The sequence below is a fragment of the Euphorbia lathyris genome, chromosome 1, assembly GCF_963576675.1.
Source record: "Euphorbia lathyris chromosome 1, ddEupLath1.1, whole genome shotgun sequence".
Classification (NCBI taxonomy): Eukaryota; Viridiplantae; Streptophyta; class Magnoliopsida; order Malpighiales; family Euphorbiaceae; genus Euphorbia; species Euphorbia lathyris.
In genome coordinates this window covers 98818928-98824712 of record NC_088910.1, presented here as the reverse complement: position 1 = coordinate 98824712, position 5785 = coordinate 98818928, and the positions used below count along the sequence as shown (strand labels likewise).

At 35.9% G+C, this 5785-nt stretch overlaps 1 pseudogene; it reads right to left on the bottom strand.

Annotated features, from left to right (window-relative positions):
* Positions 1 to 348: 348 nt before the first annotated feature.
* LOC136208523 (lysine histidine transporter-like 8) lies at positions 349 to 3827 on the bottom strand (annotated as a pseudogene).
* Between the last annotated feature and the right edge of the window lie 1958 nt (positions 3828 to 5785).

The window sequence follows — 5785 nt, the reverse complement described above, 5'->3', positions numbered from 1 at the left end:
AACGTTGCCTTGCTAAATGCTTTTAATAACGGAAATGAGTCCGCTTATTATTAAACTTACAATAATGGAAATCTACCATTATTAAAAAATGTTTATAATAATTAAATATTCACTTGTTAAAACTAATTATAATAACACAAAAAACACTTATTAAAAACTAATTTAGAGGATTAAAAAGCCCCTTATGACACTAATTATAATGATTAAAAACCGTTATTAAAATATATTATTAATAATAAACAAATCTCTTATTAAAACATATTTATAATAAAAAAACTAGTAATAAAGAATAATTATAATGATTAAACCTCTTAAATTATCATTTTTCACAATTAAAACATCTTAACACAAATTAACCATAAAAAACTACCATATATTAAAGATTGAAAGATCAAACATTCAATAATTACAATACATATCTAAAAATTTATTTGTAAAGTTAATTTCATACGAGAGAGCTACATACAATTTCCTATTTACCTAACAAAATATATCCAAAAATTGTCTATATGGCCTATTTGTGTCTTCCAAATCCACGCAATTAAGTGCAGTATATTCACCATCTCCATTGCTCTGCCTCATTGAGCTCTGACATGCTGACCCGAGGATCCAAAACCTAATAAAATCACAGGCATTGCAAAATCCACTGCACTTGTTGGTGCTCTTCCACTTTCATTATTAGCTTCCCCCTACCAGTTCTGTGGATGTATGCTGCAAAAAATTTGATCTCAGCATGCCCAAGTGAGGTGGCCTGGTGAAAGAGACCGTTAAAATCAAAAACTTACACATCTAGAACTGAGGGTGGTTCTTCCATAGCCCCAAACTCAAGTATGTCCGTAGAATATAAGTATATAAGTAGTTGGAGTTGGTTCTTGGTCAATGCATCTTTTTAAGCCTAAAAGTACTACATCAGTGCAGAGTATCTTAGCTTTTTCAACAAGACTATGGATACAATAGAACATGGCTGGACACCCAGCAGGAAGATTCTAAACCAAGGATAAAACTCTAGAAGCCATACCGTCAAAATGAGTAAAACCATGATACTCTGCAATCATACAAAAGAACAAATAAGCAGACGAACTAAAATGATTAATATGGTATTCAAATATTTAGATACCTCAAATAATGGAGCTCTATATTATACCAAATAACACCTAAAGTTTCTCAAGAATCTCAATCTGTTCTCAGACAAAAAAAAAAAAAAGGGCGGCCCGGTCGCATTACGCGTCCCCGCTGAGCGAGGGTCCGGGGAGGGGTCCCACCACAAGGGTGTATTGGGGGCAAGCCTTCCCTTGCCAATTAAATTGGCAAGAGGCCGCTCCTAAGACTCGAACCCGTGACCTCTGGTCACACGGCAACAACGTTTTACCGTTGCGCCAAGGCTCGCCCTCTTTCTGTTCTCAGACAAAAGAAAGAAATTTGTATGATAGATCAAAACACACGTAAATAGTATCAATCTGTAAAAGGTTATAAGTTCAAATGCCTAATTGCGGAAACAAAAACCAAACAAAAATGAACTCTACAAAAGTGGATAACAAATTCCAAGTAGTATTGAAGCACATGATAATTCCAAGCAAGACAACATAGCTAAAATCTCAGTCACCAAGAGCAAACCAACTACCAAAGCTGTAAACAACTCAGCAAAAAGAAACGTACAGAAACAAGTGACAGGTACAACATATGTGGAAGACAAGAGTAATAATGAAGGCATTAACTGGGTGGCTTGAAGAACTTTAACCTGAGTCCACTGTTGACCATGCTCCAAACTCCTCCAATAGAAAATGCCAAGCTAAAAGCAATTCGTAACCACCCAAGTATCCAGTTGAAATACCACTTGAAGCTGTACTTTGAAGGTTTCTTAATCAGAACCCACATGAAACATGGGTATGCAAATGTCACTGGCAGTGTAAGTCCACCCAATAGACCTGCCAAACTCGATAGAAATGGAAGTGCAACGCCTATGAAGAACGATATGAATCCGTAGAAAACCCCAAACCCTGATTGAACCCAGATTTAACATGGACGGTTGGTTCTGCTAGTGTACCCTGCTTCAAAATTGTCAAATACAGGCATTGAGTATATCTGGAAGCTGCTTAAGCAGTTCAACACAACTAGAACAAAAGGTAATTGCAAGAAGTCCTCGAGGAATATCATGGCTGTGGAAACGTATAATGCATTCAGAATCCCCCCAGAAGGCATCTGGAACAACACAATAACAATAACCATTATCAATTTATTACTAGTCAAAGATTCACCACGTATGGAACAGGGCAAACCACAGACCTCGATGAGAGTTTAGAGTGGACTAGAGGTTCATAACATGCACGAAACTAATATTCCATCACATAAAGACAATGAACTTACAAGATTTCCATAAGCCCAAAAGCCTCAGATGGCGATAGGGAAGACGCACATAGCAATGAAGAAATAAGCAACTTTGGCTCCTTTCCACATAGGTACATGAGCTGGGTGCTTAAAGGTTGATGGCATTGTTGCCTAAGAAAAAGCAAATTCAAATTAAGAAAATAAGGCATCAAAATGTAATTAATTTTGCAACTTAGAGACACACATACCTGAATCTCCATGGCAAGATCATGGCCTCTGAAAGCAAAGGCTACAATTCCAAGTGTATTCATTACTGAAAACACTGAAGCACTGAAGGATGGCGAAGAGAGGGGTTCGTAAGAGATCGAAGGTGGTCTTTGTTGACTAACAGAGAGCACCCAAACCATAGTGGAATAAGTTATGGCAGTTATGGCGCCAATGAAGGAAAGTCCTGCAATTGAATTAAGGTTCGGAAGCTGGGACAAAACAATGCACAAAGAAGTGAATACCAGATACCATTCAACCGTTGTTAGGCCCACAAACAATTTGGAAGAAGAGTTTCATGGTTTCTCCTCCTATGAGAATCAAAGCTGTTGCAGTTTTAGCCGACAAATAAACAGTTGGAAAGAGCGCAAGCCATACACCTAATCTTTCCCCTGGAACCATAACACTACATATCAATCATAAATTCACTGCCTTATAGACGTCACAGTATAATTCAAGAATCTCAATCAGTTCTCAGATATAGGAGCTTATAAGTGAATGAAATCATGCATCAACATGATGTAGATTAGATGGGAAAACTATTGAAACTTGAATAATTTTTCAAACAAACATTATCATATCAATCAACTTGTCAGATAAATCTATATTAAAGCCAAAAAGACATCCTATATGTTAAGATATTTTATTTGGGTTAACCCCAGTAAAAAAACCCCAGCAAATCAACATGAACATAATGGCAAATAAAGAGTAAAGCTGGAATTGTAGTAGAGAAATATCAAAGTTCTCCATATTTACAAGATGTTCTAATTCATGACACATGTTTTAGCAAATGAACATCAGTAACATGTACAATGTTTTTGACAAATCACTTAAATGTAAATGAATAAACAATTTTATATGAACATGGCTTGGACAAAATATTACCAGTTCTGCAACATGTAAGAGTTTGAGACAAGGTGAATCAATACAATTTCAAACGCAGCTTCGTAAGAGATGCTGATACTATGACCAACCATAGTATGAGCAATCATTTCAAGATGCTGATACTATGAGCAATCATCATAGAGGAATACTTTAGAATTACAAGTAAGAACAACAGAAATATCCATCATGATATCCGTTAAACACAAACCTAAGATTCTACACAAATAAAATTGGCGACTACTTAATATAGAAATTAGAGATCTAAGATTCTAATCCAATTAAAACATAATTTGTTCTTTGCATTCCAAATAGCATACATATCTGCAGCAATGGAAAGACAGCCAACTGAGCTAAAAGAGATTTACCTTTAGCTTTCTTACAATGCCAGGAAACAGATAGATTCCTAACAAACTTAGGAAGAGAAAACAAAAAGAAAACCCTAAAATTAAAGAAGCTAAGACAAGCAATAGACACGAATTAAGAGGGGAAACCTCATTCTTCAGCTAATCAACACCAAACAAAGATTGAATGGAACTGTATTTATCTAATCAACATAAAAGTTCAAATGTCTCCAGAATCAATAAGCAAAATAGCTGAAGAATAAGAAAGAAAATGAAGAGATGGAAGTTTAACGTTTTTACAAATTGGGTACTGCAATTAGGGTTTGGAGACTCCATCTGGATCCGTTTTTGCTTCGACGTAACATTCTTTGAATTCCTTCTCTTAACCTTCAATTCAATCAATAGAACAGACTCGCAAAGCTCAAAAAACATAATGAGACATGGAAAAAGATACAAAAATGGGAATAAAGAAAGAACCCTTAGAGGTGAGACCGAACTGAGATAGGAGGTGAGACCGCTGGAGAGCCGCTAAGAGAGGGAAATGACTTTCATGGAGAACGGCCAAGAGATGAGATTGTAGCAGGAACCGTGTTCGGGTAATGACCCTTAATTTAGGGGGGAACAAAAAGAAAAGAGGGAGGGAACCAAAAGTAAGGGAGGGAAATGAAAATTGAAGGGGGAAAATTTAGAACATCAAAAGCAAAAACATTAATAACCGATTAATTTGTTATTATTATAATTAATAAGTGATTAGTTTTTTTGTTACAATTTATAAGGGGTTTTAATTAGATATTAAAATAAAAATAAATGGGTTTTAATTTAGAATGAATTAATAAGGGGATTTTTTTGGTAAAAATTCATTAAAAAAGTGTTTTGCTTAATATTAAATAGTAATGGAATTTATGCTCATTAAAAGTGAATGGAGTGAAGTGGTGGATTTGATGCAGCCACGCATCACTGATCGAGACAATGAGCAATTACTACGACCACTTACAAAACAGGAATTCAAGAGAGCTTTATTTGATATGCATCCTGATAAGGCTCCAGGACCTGATGGATTTAATCCAGGATTTTATCAAAAATTTTGGGACATAATTGGAGATGATATCTTCACTGCTGGGTCAACATGGTTTCATCAAGGTATGTTCCCCTCTGAGCTTAATAATACTATCATTACTCTCATTCCAAAGTGTGAGAATCCTGTTATTATGACTGAACTTCGTCCAATAGCACTGTGTAATGTTATACTCAGAATTTTCTCCAAAGTCTTAGCAAATAGATTGAAAATCCTTTTGCCTGGGATTATCTCTGAAAATCAATCTGCTTTTATTAAAGGGAGGTCTATTCATGACAACATTTTGATTGCATTTGAACTTATTCATAGCATTAACAATAACGTTGCTAAAAAAGTAGGTAATGTGACACTAAAGGTTAATATGAGTAAAGCATATGACAGGGTGGATTGGAATTATCTAAGAGCATTGATGCTAAAGTTGGGGTTTGCAGATAAATGGGTGAATTTGATAATGCATTGTGTATCTTCTGTGCAATATATGGTTAGAATAAATGATCAGTTGGTTGGTCCTGTTTGTCCAAAAAGAGGGCTCCGCCAAGGTGATCCACTATCACCGTATTTATTTCTGCTGTGTGTTGAAGGGTTGACGTCATTATTGGTGGCAGCTGAGAATAGGGGGTTATTGCATGGGTGCCGAGTTAAGCGAGGGGCGCCGGCGATTTCACATTTGCTCTTTGCTAATGATGCATTCTTATTTTGCCAGGCTACCATATCTGAAGCTAGAGTGTTAAAAAAATTACTCAGATCATATGAATTAGCTTCGGGGCAAGCTATAAATTGTCAAAAATCTGGAATCATGTTTAGTAGAAATGTGGCAAATGACCTGGCTATGGGAATTTCTAGCATTTTGGGTATTACTAGTCCGTTGAATACGGGAAGGTATCTGGGTCTTCCA